This window comes from Microtus pennsylvanicus, chromosome 11 (assembly GCF_037038515.1).
Source record: "Microtus pennsylvanicus isolate mMicPen1 chromosome 11, mMicPen1.hap1, whole genome shotgun sequence".
Classification (NCBI taxonomy): domain Eukaryota; kingdom Metazoa; phylum Chordata; class Mammalia; order Rodentia; family Cricetidae; genus Microtus; species Microtus pennsylvanicus.
The window spans coordinates 7,450,673-7,472,899 of record NC_134589.1 but is presented as its reverse complement, the minus strand read 5'-3'; the positions used below and the strand labels follow the sequence as shown (position 1 = coordinate 7,472,899).

The window sequence follows — 22,227 nt, the reverse complement described above, 5'->3', positions numbered from 1 at the left end:
AAGTTGGTGCCCGGGTTCCCTGATCACACAGAAAGGGAAGAGGGAGAGGAAGAAACTGAGATTGTTTCTTCTGTTAGTTTGTGGAGTGGTTGGAGTTAGGGGATATATGCTCCAGGATGTTGGTGAGACCTCTTGTGTGCGTACTCCCTCTCCACCCCTCCCTCTGCCCTCTAGTCATTCTCCACCCCCTTTCTCTGCCTACCTTCTTCTTTCTCTCCTTTCCTCCTTTCATCTTTTCCTCCCTCCCCCCCCCCTACAGGTTCTCTCTACGTAGCCCAGGGCAGCCTTGAACTCCCAATCTCCCACTTCAGCTCCTAGGTGCTAGGATTTCAGGCCTGAGCAGCCATGCCTAAGCCTTCTCCTGTCTTGCCTTAAATTACCAACTAGAGAAAGGAAAGAGTGACCTCATGGGACCTAGACTGCTGGGCCCCGGGGCCATCATGAGGCTTCTGTCACTTGCAGAGGAGACACATTTAAGCACATTGCCTGAACCAGTTGGATGTGATGGCTGCGTGGACGACTGTGATAATATCCCAAGGAAACACCATCTGTCAGCTGTTTTCTCATCACGGGAAGCTTGAATGACGGTGTCTGTTTTTGCCCCCTGGATGTTTGGCGTCCTTGCTGTCGGATGTGACTACTGGTGGCTTTTAGAGGCTGTCACGGGGAGCTGTTTATTCTGCTCTGAAGCCCATCTAGCTATGTGTGAACTTCTTAGTGGAAGGTTGTGAATACAGTGTCCTTAATTCCCAGGCAGGGGATTGACGTGGCTCTGTGGCTCCGTGGCTCCGAGTGTCTCAGTGGCTCCATGGCTCCATACAGCCTGCGCCTGCCTCTCATTCTTCTCTCTCACTGGGGCTACCCAGGCTCCTAAGCCAGTCTCTCATTAAGAGCCCTTCCTGTCATGATTGGTCTTCATTCCTGGGACCTCGGGAGAGATGGGACTGGTGGACACCAGGCTTAGTACCAGGTGTGTTTGAGCAGCTGCCTGAGCAGAGGGGCGTTCTCTGGGCAGTGTAAATAGTTGCTGGCCAGTTTGCACTGGGCTACGGGCTCTGTTGTTGTTGTCGTCAACCTTCGGTTCCCGTTTGTTTTCATATATGCTTTAGATAAGGACACAGTTGCTCCTGGGTTGAGTTCTGGATAGATAATAAAGAAAATCAGAAATGGCTATGGAGAGGAGGCTCAATGTTATGGGGTGGGGTTGGGGAAGGGTTGAGATAAGAGACACCCAACCGTCAGGAATCAGACCTCGCCTGTTGGCAGAAGACTCAGTAAACATCTGTTCTGGGGCACTGGAGAAAAAATTAATTGCCACGGTTAATGTGAGAAGGGGAGCGAACACGTCTCAGAAGTTCTCATAAATAGGCAGGCTTTGTTTCTAATTGCCCCCGCTCCTGAATACAGATGTCCACGGAGTCATGCTCAGAGACAGCCCGCTGCCCTGCACTGCGAGGCTAGCTAAAGGTTTCCCTCTGTGGCACTGGTAATTTGCTTCCCCGACTTGAAAAGGGCTGCAGCTTGGCCCTTCCGCAGGTGCCATGTGGAGTGTGAATTAATGGGTTTTGATATGGAGTCCCTGTGGTTCTACGGTATCGATTGAGTGCAGGCAGGGAATGAACCTTCCCAGGGCAGCAAGACTCGATTCCCTGAAAGCTGACTGCTCCTGGAATTTGGGAGCCAACCACTTTTGAGGTGGGGGGGATGAGTTGCGCCCGCGGCAGCGGTGGGGGGAGGGGGTGTACATTCAGCTGAAGCCACTTCAGTTTTTTATTCATGGAATCTTACCGAGGAGTCAGAGTGGGCAGGAGATGGCTCTGGAGGAGCAGAGGGAGAACTCAGCTGAGAGGAACAGGCCCATAACTCTCGTGCTGCAGTTTTTGGTGGGCAGGAGTTCCTTCCAGGAACCACACGTGACTAATGTCCGAAGTGACATGTCACAAGGGCAAGCTTTGACAAGCAGAGGGTTGTTTGCTAGTACCTTTCTCTTTTGTAGATTTTTTTTCTATCACTAGCATGCCTTATTCTAATTTGCAAAGAACGAGAGAGAAAGTGTGCCTTTGTATGGGCGGCTCACGAGGATATGGGGTAAAGCTGGTACCATGGGGGGCCTGATTGGAGCTACAGGGAAGTGAGACATGGTCCTCACCCTCAGCTGTCCCAGCTCACTCTTCCTAACGTTTCCTTGAGGGTTGAGATATGGGCTCCTGCCTCCCCCCGTGAGGTGCACTTTGGGCTGGTGTATCGTTGGCATTTAGCTGGGCCAATGGCAGCCTCTGCAGCCGTGGTTGGTTCCTTCCTGAGGGACATGGTTGTGCCAATAGAAAAGGCTGGAATGTAGGGTGAACTTTTATGGTCCCCGGTCAGGGAAGGATGCAGCTTTGAAAGGGGACCTCTTGGTTACCTGTCTGCATGTTTGTATCAGCTTGTTTTGGTAACGAACTTCTCTAGGCCAGGTGACTGAAACAGCGAGGATTTATTTATTTTTTCCTTCCTTGGAGGCTGGAGGTCCAAATGCCCAGTGTCCCCATGCCTTTGCTGTTGGGCTGTTGGATTGCCATGTTCTCTCCGAGTCCTTATGCGGTCCTCTTCTGTGTAGGTGATCCTTCCTGGTGTCTCTATGTGTCCAGATTTCCTCTATAAGGATGCCACTCCATTTGGTCCATGGCTCTGCAATAATTTAGCTATATTTTTTTTCAATTTTTTTAAAAGATTTTTTTTTCATTTTATATACCAACCACAGTACCCTCTTCCTCCTCTTCTCCCTCCCCTCTCATTTTCACCCTTCCCAACCCTCCATCCACCACTCCTCAGAAAGGGTAAGCTCTCACATGGGGAGACAACAAGTCTTAAATATCAAGTTGGGGCAGGGTCAAGCCCCTCCCCCTGTATCTAGTCTGAGCAAGGTATCCCATCATAGACGTAGACTCCAAAATGACAATTTATGTACTGGGAATAAATCCTGGTCCCACTGCTAGTGGCCCCACAGACTGCCCAAGCCACAAAACTGTCACCCATGTTCAGAGGGCGTAGTTAGGTCCTATGCAGATTCCCCAGCTATCAGTCCAAAGTCAGTGAGCTCCCACTAGCTTGGGTCAACTGTTTGTGGGTTTCCCCATCATGATCTTGACCCCTTTGCTCATGTAATCCTTCCTCCCACTCTTTGACTGGACTCTGGGAGCTCAGCCCAGTGCTTGGCTGTGGATCTTTGCCTCTGCTTCCATTAGTTACTGGATGAAGGTTCTATGATAACAATTAAGGTAGTGGTCAATCTGATTACAGGGGAAGGCCAGTTCAGGCACCCTCTCCACTATTGCTAGGAGTCTTAACTGGGGTCATCCTTGTAGATCCCTGGGAGTTACCCTAGCGACAGATTTCTCCCCAACCCCATAACGGCTCCCTCTTATCAAGTTACCAGTCATCTCTCTTAAAATCCCATCTCTAGACAGTCACATTGTGAGGTGCTGGGGTTAGGATTTTAGCATACAAAATTTGGAGGGGCTTGATTCATCCCAAGAGAGCATCTCTGAAGTTTCTGGGTATTTATTTAATCAGTTAATTAGATGTATTATTTATGTGTGTACGCACACACATGTGTGAGTGTGTGGATATCAGAGATCAACTCTGGGTGTTGTTTCTTAGCCATTGTCCACCTTCACCTTGTTTTTTGGCTTTTTTGGGGGGGCTCCCATTGTTTTTTGAGACAGGGTCTCTAACTAGGATCTGGGCTCACTAATTTAGCCAGGCTGCCAGCCAGCATACTCCAGGGATCCAGGCACGGCAAGAACTTTACTGACGGAGCCATCTCCCCAGCCCTTCGCAGTTTCTCTTGATACTTGTAGGGTTAAGCCAGAGAGATGACTGGGTAGAGGAAGCTCATCCTGTGGATGCTGTCATAGGCCACCGGGCAGGCACAGTACGTTCCTAACCAGAGCCCACTCTGTGCATCATGTCCCTAAGCACTTCCCGGTGGCTACGTGGGGGTTCCCCGAGGGGCCTGCTGTGCTGAGGAATCTGTGACTCCAATTAACACTCCACTCCTGAGTGGAGAATCAGCATGTATGACAGTGGGGGTCCTGGTGGGGGAGGGGGCGAAGGATGTTAGGAAAGGCTTCCTGTTCACAGAGCCTCAGAGACTGAGGTGCTCTTGGCCCCCTGAAACCCCAGGTCTTTCCTCTAGGTGAAGCTTTAGGGAGTTGGCATGCCTGGTACTTTTTCACAGTTAGAAATGGCATAGCCATGGTGGAGGCAACTTGTACAGCTCTTGGGGATACCTACAGCCTCCTGTGGCTCCGAGAAGTGTGATCACATACAGCTTTGGGTTCTGCTGGCATGAAACAACTTCCTAATGCCGAGGCCTTACTGACTCATATAAAAAACAGTGACCTTATGGGTTTACTCCCCAGTACCACAAAACAGCAACAGCACACAACCCAAAAAGCCAAACAACTTAGCCATTCTGTGGCCATGTGTGAGTGCCTGTGTATGTTGGAACACCTGCCATGACCTCCCTTTCTTCCATCTATGCCCCGTGCTTTCTGGAGCGGGCAGGATAGATGGCTTACGTGTCTGTAATGCTTGTGCTTTAGCTGTTCCTGTTGTCCTGACTCATTGAGGTGTCACAAAAACTAACTGAGGCTTTGCAGGCAGAGGACTAGGAGGTTTCAGGACTACCTGCTCTTTTAGCTTTCGACCAGGGTATGAAAATATGCCTGGACAATGAAGTTTATTCCCAAAGGAGCCGGAGTGGGACAGGTGTAAGCATACGCAGAAACAAACACACACATACACACACACGAACTTGCTGAGGGAGACTCCTCAAGCACTGAGTGGTTCTTGTCGTCATAGGTAGGGCTTCTAAAATGTGAACATGGAATCTGTTAGAACCTGTGCTCATTCTCCCATTTTTTCATATGTCAGGCTATAAAGTCGTGACTGGTTGGTTCTATTGCCACTACTTGAGTCAGGCAGCATTTCAGGCACCACCTTGGAGTTACCTAGAACCTGTGGGTGGTTGGGGTGGCAGAGACGACTTGTGGAGTGGGTGCAGAGACACCGAGAACGCACCTAAGTTAATGGCATACCTTCTTACTCTTCAGGGGAACTGGGACAGGGTTTGGCTTGCCCGCAGGCTGCAGCTCTCTCTCGTCAGGTGGCAGGTGCTTCATGGAACACACCTCCCTTGCTGTGTCTTGCTGCTCAACAGATCTCAGATTGATTGGGCCAAGGAGTCAGAGTCCCAGGGAGTTGGAGGGGAAAGAGCCAGTGTCAGGGAAAAAATGGACAGTCAAGTTTAGGGACAGAGAGGAGGTTTGGCCAGTTTGTAGGGAAAGAGGGGGCAGTTAAAGCCACTGGGATGTCATTCTCTCTCTCATGCAGCCTTGGGGATGCTCTAGGCTTAGGTGGAAGAGATGGGATTTTTCTTTTTAAACACCGTGTCTTGGAGACAACCCATGAATCGGATCACAGCCGTTGTGCTTTGGAAATTCCCTTTTCCAAATACACAGGTGAGAAGTAGGAGGGCTGCCTCTGCCTTGATGTGCTGAGGTGGGGAGCCGTGAATTTATTATGCAGACCTTAAAATCATTAAACATAATAAGATAATGACAGCGGTTAGCAACGGCTGCACAGGCCAGTGGGTTCTTGTTTCTTCCTGCTGAAGGGCTGGGGGCTAAGCGTGTGTGTGTGTGTGTGTGTCTTTCTTGCTGTGCACATGACCCTTACTTGGTGTGGTCAAAGAAGGACCTGAAACAGAGTCAAACTGGTGCCCCATCCCCACCCCACATCTCTTCAGCAACATCCTTCCTTGATTATAGCCATCCTCACACGCTTTCTCCTTTTAGGATTGGACAGTGCTCCCTGGACCAGTATCCTCTGGACCAGGCCAGCTTTAGCCAAAAAGCCAGAGTTGCTGCTCACTCTGAGAGCTGGGACTGGCCCTCCTGCATATCCAAACCCATGCCAAGAACAGGGCTGAAGCTGGGGTCTCTTCCAGGCTGGCATGGTGGAGAGGATTCTAGGTTTCTCTAAATGTTAACCTGAATGTAAACATAAAATACAAAACACAATACAAAGGAGCGATAGAATTGCCAGCGGGGAAGCTGCAAAGAAGCAAGCCCTGCAGCCTGTGGTTGAGATAAGCATCCTTAAAGCCAAAGATCTGCCTCCATGAAGCAAGGGCTCACCTGGGTGGCCACCCACTCCAGATCCCTTGGCCACAGCATTTGAATTAGCAGTTTGCTTTCTGCTGGTCTTCAGAAAACTGGAGATCAGGCATGTGTTCCCGTGAGTGGTCATGGACATGCATGTGGATGCATTCACACACACATTCACAGTTACGTATGGCGCGTACACACACACACACACACACACACATACACACATACACATACATGCTTTCATGTGCACACTGATGGGCGAGTGTACACACACCTGGGTCCTGTCAGACCCATGGACTAAGGACCTACTGCCGCACAGGATGGCAGTGGTTACAAAATGCAGAAGAGTGTCTCGGGACAGGTTGACAGAAGCAGCCTACGGCAGAAACTGTTGTTCAGCCCTGGTACCCAAGGAGCAGCCTGGACTTGGCTAGTGTCAGCTCTAGGCATGATGTGCGCAGTAGTGGTTTGGTTGTACAGCCTGAGGCAGATCTGAGAGCAGCATGCTGTCCCGAGCTCCGAGACAGTGTGGGTTTTCATGGTCTTCTGGAGAAGAATAGTGCCGTGCCAGGTTCTTTGAGGACCTTACTTCTCCTTTCACAACACGATCCTGAGCACAAGCAAGGCAGATGCCACCTAAGTGTGTCCCAGCTGTCCTTCAGCTTGCTCTGCTGAAATGAGACACCAGTCTGGGGAGCTTGAATAGCACACGATATCAATGTCCTGGCTGATTTGATTACAGGTAAGGGCCATATCCTCCCAGTTTGCAGATGGCTACCTTCCCATTGTGTCTGTACACGAGGCAAGGCAGAGAGATGCTGAGCCTCCAGTGGTCTCTTCTCATTAATACACTAATCTTTTCATGAGAACCCCACCAATATGACTTCGTATAACCTACTCGCCCCCTCTAGAGGCTGCTCGTAGCATTGCACACTGCTGTGCTTCAACATAGCAGTCTTCTTTGGTGGGTAGATAGGACATGGAGATTTTGTTTGTAAACACCTAGTATAAAGAATGTGAAGACCTCCTTTCTTCCTTCTTTAGGACATAAGAGCGCTTTGTGAAATTTTCCAAGCAGAACTCCAAATGGACAGCTCTCAGGAAATGGGCAGCTCTCTCTGGCTAGCAGGAAGAGAACTGTGCTATCTTTCAGTGGAATAGAGTTGATGCTGCTCTTGTATTAAGCTCTGTTTGTTCTGAAAGTAACAGCTGGTCCAGTTTCCTTCTGGTAGTGCACTCATGGCTTGTAATTTCCCATTCTGATACGTTTAGCATTGTGTTTTAAATTTAATAAGCAACAGAATTAGGTCTTGCCTTTTTTATATTGGTGTTTGGACATACATGTTTGCATGTGTGTGTGTGTGTGTGTGTGTGTGTGTGTGTGTGTGTGTACATGAGTGTGTAGAGGCCAGAAGTCAGCCTAGGGTATCTTCCACAATATTTCCCACTTTTTTTGGGGGATGTCTCTCACCGAACCTGAAGTTCATGAGTTTGGCTAGGCTGTCTGGCCAGTGAACCCCAGAGATCTTCCTGTTTCTGGCTCCCCAGGGTGGTCACTGGTGTGCACTCCCTCGCCTGGCCCCCTTATGTGGTGGCTGCCTGTGAAGCTCAGTTATCCTGCCTGCGCCACAAGCACTCTTCTGACCTGTGAAGCTCAGTTACCATGCCTGCGCCACAAGCACTCTTCTGACCTGTGAAGCTCAGTTATCATGCCTGCGCCACAAGCACTCTTCTGACCTGTGAAGCTCAGTTATCATGCCTGCGCCACAAGCACTCTTCTGACCTGTGAAGCTCAGTTATCATGCCTGCCCCACAAGCACTCTTCTGACCTGTGAAGCTCAGTTATCCTGCCTGCCCCACAAGCACTCTTCTGACCTGTGAAGCTCAGTTATCCTGCCTGCCCCACAAGCGCTCTTCTGACCTGTGAAGCTCAGTTACCATGCCTGCGCCACAAGCACTCTTCTGACCTGTGAAGCTCAGTTATCCTGCCTGCGCCACAAGCACTCTTCTGACCTGTGATGCTCAGTTATCCTGCCTGCGCCACAAGCACTCTTCTGACCTGTGAAGCTCAGTTATCCTGCCTGCCCCACAAGCACTCTTCTGACCTGTGAAGCTCAGTTATCCTGCCTGCGCCACAAGCACTCTTCTGACCTGTGAAGCTCAGTTATCCTGCCTGCGCCACAAGCACTCTTCTGACCTGTGAAGCTCAGTTATCCTGCCTGTGCCACAAGCGCTCTTCTGAGCCGTCTCCCTTGCCCTGGGCTTGCTTTGTGTCTCACCTGAGCTCAGTCTCCTAATGGGGCGTTTAGCTGATTTCGCCTTCACACGACGATTGCAATGCTTAGATTCATGTCCCCCACCTCACTGTTCTCTGTTCTTTATCCCCTTTGGAATTTTGTTCTTGCTATTGCTCTTCTGGGGCTCTTATCCTGCTGTCTTCTGGGTTAATCTAGTGTTCCGTTCTGTTTCTTCTACTGGATATAAAACTGTATAACCCGGGGTTGAGGAGATGGCGGGGTGAGTAAGAGCCCTTGTCACACAGCATGAGGACCTGATTTCAAATCCTCAGCACCTTTGTTAAAAAAACAAAACCAAAAATAGATGTGGTTGACACACACATCTCATCTTGGTGCTGAGCGTGATGGAGACAGAAGGATCCTTGGGGCTTGCTGGCTCCAGGTACGGTGAGAAACCCTGTCCTAGGGAATAAGGGAAAGCATGGCAGAGCAATTCCTGGTGTCATCCTCTAGCCTCTGAGCATGCGCATAGGTGCATGTACTCCCCCCCGCCATGTATATATTCAACACACACACACACACACACACACACACACACACACACACACACACACACCTCTTTGTGTTATATTTTGTGTGGTTGCCATGGTGATCCCTGCACCATTAATCACTATAGCTTACCTTGGGTTAACACTGTGTACCGTTTCTTATGTGATATTAGAGCTGCCTAATAATAGGCAGCTTCCCCTTCCCTCCTGGGTCCCTTGTGTCGTTTTTTTTTTTTTTTTTGCCACACATTTTATGTATTCAAGTGTCCTAAAACAGTCAGCGCACGGCTGCTGGCACTTTGGCTTCCAACAATCCATTACCTTTAAAGGAAACTGTGAAATCATGCATTCTGCCTTTTGCGAGGATCACAGCCCCGGGCAGTCCATCCACCAATTCCCAGAAACGTTTTATTGCCTCTTCTATTACTTTATTGAGCCTGAAACAAAAGTCATGATGAATTTAATTCGAATCATTGCTCCAGATCCGTTGTAAGAGATGTTGGCCTCACCATTTTTTTCTTTTCTTTCCACTCTTTGACCCCTCTGGCCTTTCAGATAGGGCCAGTCTGACTGTAAGGCCACTGTGTGTGTGTGTGTGTGTGTGTGTGTGTGTGTGTGTGTGTGTGTGTGTTGAGGGCAGTGATGGTTCATGGATGTGTCTGTGTGCCTGTGTGTGGAGCCCTGAAGGTTGACTTTGGGTACCTTTCTTCATCACTGTCTACCTTAGTTTTTGAGGCAGGGTTTCTCGCTGAACCAGTTCAGTAAGACTCTGAAGTCACAAGGCTCTTCCCGCCTCCACCTTCCTACTGCTGGAACTGCAAGTATGTGTTGCTGAACCTGGCTTTTACGTGAGGGTTGCTTGAGGTTCAAGCCAGGCCAAGCTTGTGTGGCAAGCGCTTTGCCCACTGACCCATCTTCCCAGCCCTTAGGGTCATTTAGAAGGAAAAGCCACATACATTTCTGAACAAAAGTTTCTATTTTTCCTTTTTGTTCTTTATCTTTCTCCTTTTTTCGGTTTGATGTCTGCTTCTGGAATAGCGGCCGCGTTCTGGCTGCACGCTTCTGAAGACTTTAATTAGCCGACACTCGGATGACCCTGGTGTTTAACGGGGTGTTGCGTGATGGCAGGGCTCAGAGTAATTGGATGATAGCTGCGACACCGGCTGATTCACACAATCACCCGAAGGTGTCACTCCAGAGAAGGCGACTAGATTTAGCTTCGGTTCAAGGGTTCTAAAGCATTGTTCCAGCTGTCCCAACGCTTCTCAGTTTCAAGGAAACTGCTTACATTGAGAAAATCACCTCTTGGCAACAATGGGATTAAGTGCTCTTTGAGAGATTCTGTATTCTAAGGCTTGGGCGTATGTTAGAAACAGAAATGACATGCTTTTAAAACTCCAGCTTTCTGAAGCTCTCCCACCCTGACGGTCTGTCTCCAGGGAGCTGGAACAAAGCCAGGACTCTGCATTTTTACCAAGTGTCCTGGAAGATTCTGATGTAGGAAACCCATAGACTTGCTGTGTCTGATGGATTGTATATAACAATTTTAACAAAGAGGTATTTTGTCCTGTTCATTATTTTTATTTTCTTTCAAGAGAGTGTAGAGGCAGCATAGGCATTATTGATTCACGATGCAGATGACGACCCTGTCCAGGAGATATATGAGCTTCACTGAGTCTGATAGCATCTTGATAGTGGGGCAAGGACAGAGCCCAGGCTTCCCACGGGCTCTCCTCCACCTCCTGTTTCATGGACCTCGGGTGGTGATGCTGAGATGTAATGGCTCATATTGGTCATCAGCTTCACAGAGTCTAGAGTCACCTAGGAGACATATACCTGGGCATCTTTTACAAGGAAGTTTCTAGATTGGGTTGGTTGAGGTAGGAAGTCCCACTGTAGCTGTGCAAGACACCATTCTCTGGGCAGAATCAAAAGGAGTGAGCTGAGCACCAGCGTGCATCTCTCTCTGCTTCCTGAGTGTGGATGCGATGTGGCTAGTTGGCCCCAGGCTCCTGCTGCCGTGCCTCTCCCGCCATGGTGGACTGGACCCTCGGCTCATAAGCCAAAAGGATCCTTCCCTTCCTTCAACTGTCTCCATTACAATAGCGAGAAGGGTAATGGGTGAATATCATCTGAGATGGGACAACACCCTCTGCATTTTTCTCTCTCTGTGTAGCTGCCCTCATGGTGTAGAAATACCGTTCTGTGGGGTGTTTTGTTTAGGGTGATTTATGACTGAGACCACCTTAGCAAGAAGGTGGTGCCCATTAGACCATTCTGAATACACAATACTCTTGCCACCGCAAGGTGCCATTCCCTGGGCTTGGGGTCAGAGGGAAGAGAAGGTTTCTGTGTAGGTTGTGATGTTGTCTAGGATATTTGTGTCTCTTAACCTGGCAGTGTGTACTTTAATAGTTCAGAAGGGTAAGAGAAGATACCTAGGGCCTAGCTGGAAGATTGGATGGTGGCCTTGACTGGTAGACCAGGCATGTGCTATGCCTGTTAATGGCAGTGGATCTGGGCGGAGAGGCTCACAGGAGATGGAGAATGGGATACGTGTTATTCAGGCACCTGGAACTGGAGAGACCCCTACACGTTTGGTGAGGGCCCTCCATAGCATAGGGAGATTTGACGCTTGACTGAGTGAGATAGTAGCTGGCTCAGTTTGGTTCGGAGCTCGTCTCCAGACCAGAATCAAAAGAATGTGTCAGGCAGAGAGCTATCCGAGACTAAGAGTGGGTAGAGCCTGGTGGGCCTCAAAAGCTGGCCAGACCCTTTTTGGGACTCAGTGAGGCAATGTGGGCCCCAAGGCTGCCTGTATCTGTCTACCACGTGGCTGCCCCAGTGTCTAGTGGGTACGACAACTATGTGTAAGAGAACAGATCTGATAGGCTAATTGTGCCAGGAGAGGGAGAGAGGACTAATGTTTCCACAGCACTGGAGGCCCAGGCCACTCGCTTCACCCCACCCGTCAGGTCAGGTCAAGGTTTACTGGCTGCTTCCTCCTGAAGGAAGGGGCTTCCAAGAGACCAGGCTGAGGCTCTGTCCCCTCAGGGGTGGGGACTGCAGGAGGATGAGCTGAGGTGGCCCGAGAGGGTTCTGTGTTTGTTGTGTGGGAGAGGCAGGCTCTGCAGAGCATGAGGTGAGGGTGAACTGCAGGCTTGTGTGGGTGAGCTGTAGGCTGGTGTGGGTGAGCTGCAGCCTGGTGTGGGTGAGCTGCAGGCTGGTGTGGGTGAGCTGCAGGCTGGTGTGGGTGAGCTGCAGGCTGGTGTAGATGAGCTGCAGGCTGGTGTGGGTGAGCTGCAGGCTGGTGTGGGTGAGCTGCAGGCTGGTGTGGGTGAGCTGCAGGCTGGTGTAGGTGAGCTGCAGGCTGGTGTGGGTGAGCTGCAGGCTGGTGTAGATGAGCTGCAGGCTGGTGTGGGTGAGCTGCAGGCTGGTGTGGGTGAGCTGCAGGCTGGTGTGGGTGAGCTGCAGGCTGGTGTGGGTGAGCTGCAGGCTGGTGTGGGTGAGCTGCAGGCTGGTGTGGGTGAGCTGTAGGCTGGTGTGGGTGAGCTGCAGGCTGGTGTGGGTGAGCTGCAGCTGGTGTGGGTGAGCTGCAGGCTGGTGTGGGTGAGCTGCAGGCTGGTGTAGATGAGCTGCAGGCTGGTGTGGGTGAGCTGCAGGCTGGTGTGGGTGAGCTGCAGGCTGGTGTGGGTGAGCTGCAGGCTGGTGTGGGTGAGCTGCAGGCTGGTGTGGGTGAGCTGCAGGCTGGTGTGGGTGAGCTGCAGGCTGGTGTGGGTGAACTGCAGGCTTGTGAGGGTGAGCTGCAGGCTGACGTGGGTGAGCTGCAGGCTGGTGTAGATGAGCTGCAGGCTGGCATGGGTGAGTATGCACATGGGAGTGTTAGGCATTAGGGCATCTGCCTGTGTGATGTGTGCACTTGTGCCGTGTGTATGGGCAGTGCCATAGGGACTTGCTTTAAGGCTATGGTCAAACCTCTCTGATGAATGAAGCAGTGGAGACAGACCCCTGAGGGCTGCTTTCATAATACTCTAATCAACTGCCTGACCCTATGACCCTGTGATGTCTTTCTAAAGGGATTGGTCAAATGCAGCTCAGGACCACATCAGCTACATCCCAAAGGCTGCCTTCATGTGGTGGGTTGGTGCGCATGCTCACTCGGCATCCCTGGGGAGTGGGCCCTAGGAACCCCCTCACCAAACACTACCCAAATCTACAGATACCTAAGTCTCTAGTATAAAGTGACATATAAGCCATACATATAAGCCATTCATAGCCCCGTGAGCTTTAGTTCGCCTGTAGGTTACCGGAAGTACTGACTGCAGTGTGAATGCCTGTCAGGTAGACCATGCTGTGTAGGCAGTGGCAGGGGAACCTCTAGGGTTCACTACAGATGCATGTTGCGGGCTGAGCCACACAAGGGAACAAGATGGGAGGGGAAGAGTGCAGAAGAGGCAGGACGTGTAGGATGATGGGGGGAGGGGGAGGATGGGACACTATACATCCTGTCCATACATACAGCTCTTTCATTGGCGTGGGTTGATATAGTGCTTGCTCAGCCACAGGTTCAAACTTTGCTTTGGAACTTTCTGGAATTTACCCTTTTCAAATTTCTCTTCTTTCCCCTCCCAATTGCAAATATCTGTTGTGTGACCCCTGTGGACTGTGACCTGCAGGTTATGAACTGCTCACCACTCAACCTGCCCCTTCTCTTTGCACCGCACTTCCCTTCCCCATCCCCTCCTCCTGTCTCTTGCTCCTTCCCCACTTCCCTCCTTTTTCTTTCCAAGGTTGCAATTTGTGGCCCAGGCAGACCTAAAACTCTTCATCCTCCTGCCTCAGCCTCAAATGTGCTAGAATTAGTAAATATATTATAAAAAGATCGATTGTTTTTAATTATGTAAATATGTGGGGGGCATTCAGAGAGGCCAGAATCAGATTCCCTGGAGCTGGAGTGATGGAGGCAGTGCTTCAGTTGATGGTCCCTCTTCCTGGCTGACTCTAGGTTTCTACCCGATTGTCAAGTGAAGCTAACTGTGGTACACACTGAGGTCTGCCTTGGTCCCTGCTGGGTCCTGGCTAGCAAAGGGTCCATCATATAACGGATCTTCAGGAAGTATCTGATGGATGAACAAGTAAACAGGGATATTTAGATTTCCATAAAAGTCCCTCCTTTCCATTCATTTCCTCGCAGCTGAACAGCGCAAAGGAGCAGCTCTGTGCCCTTTACAATTGACCACTTTTTCAGTGCTCCAAACACGAGGCTCAGATAATTAAACATGCAGGGGAAGAAAAAATGTGAATTTTAATGTGAACATTGAGTGTGTTCTGTGGTGGTTCATGCTTTATTTACTTTCGTAATTATATTTGCCTAAGAAGCTAAAAGACCTCCGCCATTTGTAGTCAGTGCTTTTTGAGCCAGAAGGGAAGGCAGGGGAGCAGGGAGAATTGTCTGTTGTTGTGCTTCAACAACACTGATGCTGGGACCTCCCCACTGGAAAGTCACATTTCCTGTAGCTAGGTGAGGTGTGTGTGTGTGTGTGTGTGTGTGTGTGTGTGTGTGTGCATATACATGCATATGTATGCATATGCATTCTTCCTCGTGAGGACTACACTCATGAGGACTACACAGGTGCCTGCCAGCAAAGGCTGCATCTCACTTCTATCCAGGCCTTGGACTTTGGATGAGTTGTTGCCATTGCGATCTTATTTGTTACAGAGGACTTATTAGTGAGGGGAAGAATTTCTTTGCAGAGGATTGGGGGCAGGGGCAGTCTCAGGAGGAAGGAGAAAAAGCCCTGGCCATGTGGGTTTCAGACTTTGTGGTTCTGAGACAGGCTAGCTCAAGCTGACCTTAACTCCTGGTCCTCCTGTCTCCACCTCTTGGGTGCTGGAGTACAGGCATGTGCCACCACCTAGCACCCAGTTTCATGTGGTGCTGGGTACAGAGTCCGGGCCTCATGCGTGCTGGGCAAGCACACTACCAACTGAGCTACGCTGCCAGTCCTGGATCACAACCTTGGACCCCAGGAGGACTATCTGTGGGTCTGCCACACTTCGAGAGCCAGGTTCCACTCCATAAAAATGGCCTGAGCAATGGTCCTCAACCTCCCAGAGCTGCGACCCTGGAACACAGCTCCTCATGTTGTGGTGATCCCAACCATAAAGTTACTTTCTTTGCCACTTCTTAACTGAAATTTTGCTGCTGTTATGAATCGTACTGTAAATATCTATGCTTTTCAATGGTCTTTGGTGACCCCTGTGAAAGGGTTGTTCGACCTCCAGAGGTTGAGAATTGCTGGTTTAGAGGTTCCCAGAGTAAAGCCCTGGCATCTGTGTCTTAACTGAGGTCACCAGTGGCCTCCGTGTTCCAGGTTCGGTTGGTGCGGCCTTGCTCGAGGAAGTATTGTCACTGGGGTGGGCTTTGGGGGTTCATAACCTCACCTTACTTCCTGTTTACTCTCTGCTTCATGCTTGGGATTGAGAATGTGAGCTCTGAGCTTCCTACTCTGACCACCATGCCTTCCCGTTGTTAGGTCTTCTCACCATGATGGACTCTTAGGCCTTTGGAGCCATAAGCCAATATAAACCCTTCCTTCCATAAGTATCTTTGGTTGTAGTGTTTTATCTCAGCAACAGAAAAAACAACAATACCGGGTCAAAATAAACCTCTCTTCCTTCAAGTTGTCGTGTCAAGCATTTCGTCACAGTGATGAGAAAAGCAGCTAGCACCCTGGTTGTCATTTAGCTGCCTGCTTTTCCTTCTCTGGGACTCCCTGAGTAGTGGCGTATGTATAGTAGAAGGTGTCTGGAAATCAGTGCGAAGGGGAACCATATAGGTTAGGTCGGCACTGTGGCCGCCTAAGACTTCAGCAGCTGCCGGCCACCATGTCCCCATCATTTCCTTTGTGGCACCAAGCAGAAAGCGTTTGGTGTGATACCACCGTCCTTCTCTCTGTCCAGTAGTCTTTTACTCTTCTCTGCATGATGTCCCCATCTGTGCCCAGAGGCCTGTGCCTTGCTTTGCTGCGCTGTCTCCACCGCCCCTACCCCTACCGCACTGGTACAGCCTCTCTTTGGAACCTGGTACAGGAGAGCCTGAGGACTCTGAGACTCTGACCCCATCTCCCTTTGTCTCCCTCACTGTGAGCACCATCTCGTTGTACACAAGATCCTGCTTTCCAGACTTGAGGACCTTGAATACCTTTCCAGTGCCAAGGAGTTTCTTCTTGTTCCGCTCAACTTTCTGTTGCTGATGTAACATAAAGCAACAGACTAGGTGAGTTATAAAGAAGCAAGGTTTGTAAAGAAATGGACTTTGTGCTTCTAAAGATGTAGGATGAGAGAGTGTGTCTGGTGATGACCATGCTGATGTCAGAATCCCAGCATGTCAAGGGGCCCCAGTGTGGCATGGGGCAAGAGACAAGGTGGGGCACGGGAGGGGTACATGCATACGTGTACCAGTCCAGCCCTTCTCCCTCTTTTCTGAAATGCGTGTATATGAGTGTGTGTGTCATGTGTTTGCAGGTACATGTGCAAATGCCTGCATGTGTGGAGGTTGAAGGACAGCTTCAAGTGTCATCTCCAAGAATGCTGCCCACCTCCTTTGAGACAGGAAGCTGTCCCATTAGTCTTGACTGACAGCCAGTGAGCTATAAGATCGTGTTGTCTCTGCAGTCCAGAGCAGGGATTACAGGCTCACACTGCTGTCTATGAGCCGCCATTTTATGTCAGCTGGACATCAGGTTCTCATGATTGTATGGCTTGTGCCTTATCAACGAGACATACCCCCCTCCCAGGATTCAGTAATGGAGGCTTCACCCTATGACCTTATCCAATCCCAGTCCTATTAATGCTGTCACAATGGGGGTGAAATTTCAATGCATGAAGATTTGGGGATACCAAGATCATATCTAACCATAGCTCATGAAAAGTTATTTCCTTCTTTATTTCTCGAATTCTCTTCTCTCTGGAGGCAACGGCTGTTTTAAAGGTTGTTCTCTATCCATATGAGTCTATACCGAAAGGGTTATTTGAGCAGGGGGAGCTTACTGCAGAGGATTGCTGGTCAGGAACCAAATTGTTACCTGTCACTAGAACTTGGGTGTGGCAGAGGGAGACTTCCAAAAGCAGCTGCTACCCCGCTAGGGCTGATGACCCAGAGGAGGGAGTTAGTCTGTTAAAGCTTAGAAAGGGCAGGCCCCCCTCAGAGCAGAACCACTGTCATCTGAGGGGAGGTGGCTACAGGCTGGCGTTGGCATCCTCAACTGAGCACAGTGACGGTCCTTCTGTGAGTGTTGGAAAAGCTCACGGCGGGGGCAGGAGGAGGACATTGCTGCCGCACTGCAGGGCGATGCTCATAGCAGCAGCCAGGGAACCAAGGGGCTTCAGCTCCCCAGTTTCCCCAACCTCAGATGGCAGAGCCGGGAATGGAAAAGCCAGCACAGCACTGGTGGAGGCTGCTAGTTGTTATCTGAACACCACAGAGATAGAGAACGGTGCCCTGGGCTGAAAACAATCGAGGTGCTGCCTTCACTTGGCCCATGCGCCCCATGGCACCATATGCAAAGGCAGTAAGTCTGTCTGCCCGGGTTGCAGATACTGACTCTAACTGGTTCAACAGGGTTGGAATTCATGAAGGGACACTGGCTAGTTTCTGAAGCACTGGAGGGAAAAGGGAGACAGAGAACTTGGCTAAGGATTCAGTTTTTAAGAATAATGGTTAATATTATCAATTTATCTCCTAGGCTCTAAAATCACCTAGGAGTCAGGTCTCTGGGTATACTTCCGAGGGACTGTCTAGGTTAGGTTAGCCTCTGGTCTGTCTGTGAGGATTATCAAGATTAAGTGATGAGGTGGGGGGACCTCACTGATTGCCAGGCCTATGGTCAGTTTGACAGTATTAATAATATACTCAGACTTACCAATAATGCACTGATGTTACATTAAGTGAAGAAATCAATAAAGCATTTCCCCTCAGAGTTACTTAACCAAGAGTGAGTCCAGATTTGACTTCTCTCCTGCTTACTGCCCATGTCCTCTGTCTGTTGCTTGAGTCTGAGTCTGAACCTTCCTGGAGGCTGTCTTGTGAATCTGCGCCCGTGTTTGTATCCCTCTCTATGTCTCTGTGTGTCTGTGTGTGTCCGTATATATCTGTTAGCATGTGTGTCTGTCTTTTGTGTGATTGTGCGTCATTCCTAACAAAGGTCTTTGCCCTGTATTTATTGAGCAACCTAGAAAGCACCACATGGGGAGAAGGAATGAGGGATAGTTTGCAGAAATCTGTAAGAGTTTTACGGGGGATTAAGTCGCTGACTCCAACTGACCCAGATACCAAACAGTACTACAAACATTGTTTATCAGGCATTATCCAAATGTTCTGTTCAATATTTATGGTGGATATTCATTTAATGAGGTTGCCTTCAACCTATATTTTCTGTTCCCAGCCAATGGCTGTCACAACACAGGTACAAACACACATTATTCTTGGATCAGGGGCATTGAGGAATACGTGGCTTCAGATTACAGCTACACCTTAGCTGCTGTTGTAGAGTTAATCACAGGGGAAATCCAAGGAAAATAAGGTTGACTGTTGCATTGTTCTCTTAAACAAGGTTAAACCAACAGGCTCAGCACACAATAGGACAGCAGTCTCAAGTCTGAAATGACTTTAAGTTGTGTTGTTAACTCTGCCTGTGAGGTCTAGCAGAAGTTCCAGTCCCTTAGAATGTCAGAGATATTCTTCTCATAGTGCCTCACAACAGGTCCCCCTCTGTGTTCACCCAAGAGCATGCCAGTGGAGGATGTCTCTGGCACAGAGCAGCTGATCAAGGCATGGTGGACTGTAGGGGAGCCTGATCAACGTCACTTTGTTCTGGGTGGTCCTTTATGGGGGGGGTAGCCTGAGTCAGCATCGTTCCCATGGTCCCTTAGGAACGGTGGCCAAGTCGACTGTGAGGAGGAGGAAGCCGCAGAATGGCTCTTTCTGGAAAAGACCATGTGTTAAGGTTAATCCTGAGAAGCAATTTATCAGGGTTCAGCTAGGCAGTTATCAAGCGTCACCTCAAGGAACTCATTTCAGAGATAGGCATTTGCAGCTGCTGCAGTTGGAGTGGCTCGAGTTAAGGCCACTGGTGCAGCGGTAGTGCCACTGTGGCAGCAATGACAGCTGCAATAATCGTGCAGCGAATATTCTTGTCCCTTTCCGTTCCGGGACGTAATGAATTTGTTCTAAAGTAGATCCCCAGGCCATAGATGAGGCAAGTTAACAGGTATGGACTCACTCTCTAAGAATTAATATCGAAGGATTTTGAGCACTGACAGTCTTCCGCTCTTCTGACTGGGGACACAATGTAACCCTCAGTTTAAGTCCCCGGTGGCATGTCTTTCCTGCTGAAAGGAACTGTGTCCTCAAACTGAGCCAACCAAAGCCCTTCCTCCCTCAAGGTGCTTATTCTGAATTATTTGGCCATAGCCATGAGAAAAAGTATCCAAGGCAACACCCCAAATGAAGTATTGGACGGCTCTGTTGAGCAAACCAATGTGGGTCAGAGAGTGCCAGCTGCCTGCGGGCTGCCCTGCGCTGCATCTCTGTTAGACACACGTCAGATGCAGCTGCTGCTCGTCTAGCCAGCGCCAGAGGAGGTTAAGGGAATGGTAGAGGTAGGAGACCTAGCTGACTCTGTGCCTGCCTGATCACATGACCGTGCCCAGCCTGCAGTGATGCCAAGGACAGCTTTCTAGCCCTTTGAGCTCCTGTGATGAGAAGCAGATCAGTGTGGGAGGACCCAGAAGATAGGCAGCCACCTGGTACATGGGGTGTTAGTGTGCACCAGCAGGAACTTGGAGCCTCCGCCTCCAGAACCACCTCAGCTGAGTCTGCAGTCCCAGGTATCCCCGTTGCTAAGGGTTGTACATGGGGAACATCTAAAACACGCGTCTAGAATGACCTCACAGAGCCAGTAAGGGCCTGGTCGTGAGAACCTATTAATTTCAGCCTCAAGTTCTCCCCAGGTCTCTGATGATGCACCAAGGGGAGTGTTACCCGCAGAGTGCTAAGCCCCATGGGATTCCCTGGCCAAAAGGACCTTGGGGAGTCCAGTCTAGGTTTTAAATAATTTCCCAGCAGCTTCTCAGGATAAGAAGATCATATGGGTGGGTTCAGCTGGGGGCAGAACACATTTCTGAGTGTGGTGGTGAAAGCCGGAGGGGCGGCATTGCCCTTTCATCCCCACTGACGTTTTCTTTTTCACAATTAACTGTACATTTGACAATTCCGATTACTCTCTGTTCCGACCCGAACCCTCTCTCCAGTCCCTCTCATCCCTGTCAGCCCCACTCTCCCTACCTGTCTTTCTCGTCCTTGTGATTTTAGTTTGGTTGTGACTCCGTTGAGTCTTCTGTGTGACCCCTGGCTAGGCACTGTTCATTGGAGCCAGGAAGAGACATCAGTGGGTTCACAACCAAAGACAATGCTCCTGCCCCCGGCCCCTGATCTATCAGCAGGAAAGAATCCAGAAGAGAGGGTTAGAGTCCCTGATCCCCTCTTGCACCCCTGCCAGGCTGTTGACAGGTCCATTCTAGATTTTTTTCAAGTCAAAAAAATTCTTTGAAACTTTCATAGTTGTATATGATGTATTTGATCCTATCCACTCTTCTAAGGTTCAGATTTTATTTTTTGGGGGTGGTGGGGTGGATTTTTTTGTGCTTCAACAGTATTTTCCTTTTAAAAAATTCTTTTATTAAATTTATTTTTTTAAGTCTTATATATGTGTACTGTGTTCACTTATTTCTCCCACCCCACCATCCCTCCAACCCCTTTTATGTCCCTCTCACCCCCTCCCCCGCTCACTCTCAAATGCTTGGCCCTTTTCTTATTATTCACAGACACACAGACACACACACGCCCCCCCCCCCAAGGAATATACAATGCACACATATGTTAATAAGTATATAAATAGAACTCTGTGGTTCTGCTTAGTGTTGCTTGTATGTGTGTGTTTTCAGGGCTGACCACTTGGTACTGGGTAACAATTAGGGGTCTTGGTTCCCAGGGCAGAATAATTCTCCCTCTCTCAGTAGTCCCTGATGGAGCAGGCCTGTTCTCACTCAGACCCCATCCGGGCATCAGCAGTTGATTACAGTGATTACAGTGTCTGTGTCTACCTGAAGGTAACTTTCTGCAGCCCTTCCTTCCTGGTTTCCCAGCTCTTAGTTCCTTCTGCCCTGTCTTCTACAGTGTTCCTGGAGCTTTAGAAGAGGCAGTATATATGCCATTTTTAGGGCCAAGCCTTTGCCTGTCTTCAGTGACTCTTTGCTATGTGGGGGCACTCCCTGGAGAGGGGACACAGGAAATTCTCTGTCATAGTCACTTAAAGACTACTTTCTTCATTGACTCCTTCTCTGTGTTCTCCCAGAATGCCACCAGCTCTCAAATTTCAGCTCCAGGCATTAGGGAATTCCATGAGACTTTCTCAGGGGTCTCAGTGGACTTTGGTCCCAGGTTTGGTAATTGGGTAAGTTTTTGTTTTGTTTTGCTTGTTTTGTTTTGCTTGTTTTGTTTTGTTTTGCTTTTTCGAGACAGAGTTTCTCTGTGTAGTCCTGGCTGTCCCGGAACTTACTCTGTAGACCCGGCTGGCCCTGCACTCACAGAGGTCTGCTGGCCTCTACCTCCTGAGTGCTGGGATTAAAGGCGTGTTTTGATTTTTTTTTTTGAGATGATCCTTGTAACAGCTCTGGATGTCCTGGAACCAGCCTTTGTAAACCAGCCTAACCTTGAATTCACAGAGATGTTCCTGCCCCTGCCTCTGCCTCCCAAGTGCTGGGCTTAAGGTGTGTGCCACCAAAGCCAGGCGGGTGAGTTTTTAACATCCTCAAGGGATCCCAGCACATTGAGTGTAAAACGACATTGTGCTATGAGGTGAAACTGGAAGACTGTCACTTACTTCCATATTCTACCCTTTGAGGCTGTGAGTTCTCGTTTCTCCCCATCACCAATGGCTGCCATGTTCTCACAGGGCCTCTGTATTCTCTGGTTCATTTAGTGTTAGCTCTCGGAGCCAGACATTATTCTTGAAGAAACGCAAGCAAACAGCAAGGCTATGGTTGCTGTTTGTAAGATGGGCTCTGGTGTATGACAGGAGCCTCCTAGTCTACTGGTTCTGTGTCACAGGAGGCTTCCTGGAGCTGTCTCGAGTTAACACTTTAAACATTAGATCACAGTTTGCCAGGGGGATGGACTTGATGGCAATGGGGAAGGGTGGCTGCATTCAGAGGAAGGTAACA

At 49.6% G+C, this 22,227-nt stretch overlaps 1 protein-coding gene across 8 annotated transcripts in view; it reads left to right on the top strand.

The window, feature by feature from the left end:
* Nucleotides 1-22,227, top strand: part of Slc39a11 (solute carrier family 39 member 11) — a 441,076-nt gene that overhangs the window by 136,971 nt on the left and 281,878 nt on the right. The window lies entirely within an intron of this gene.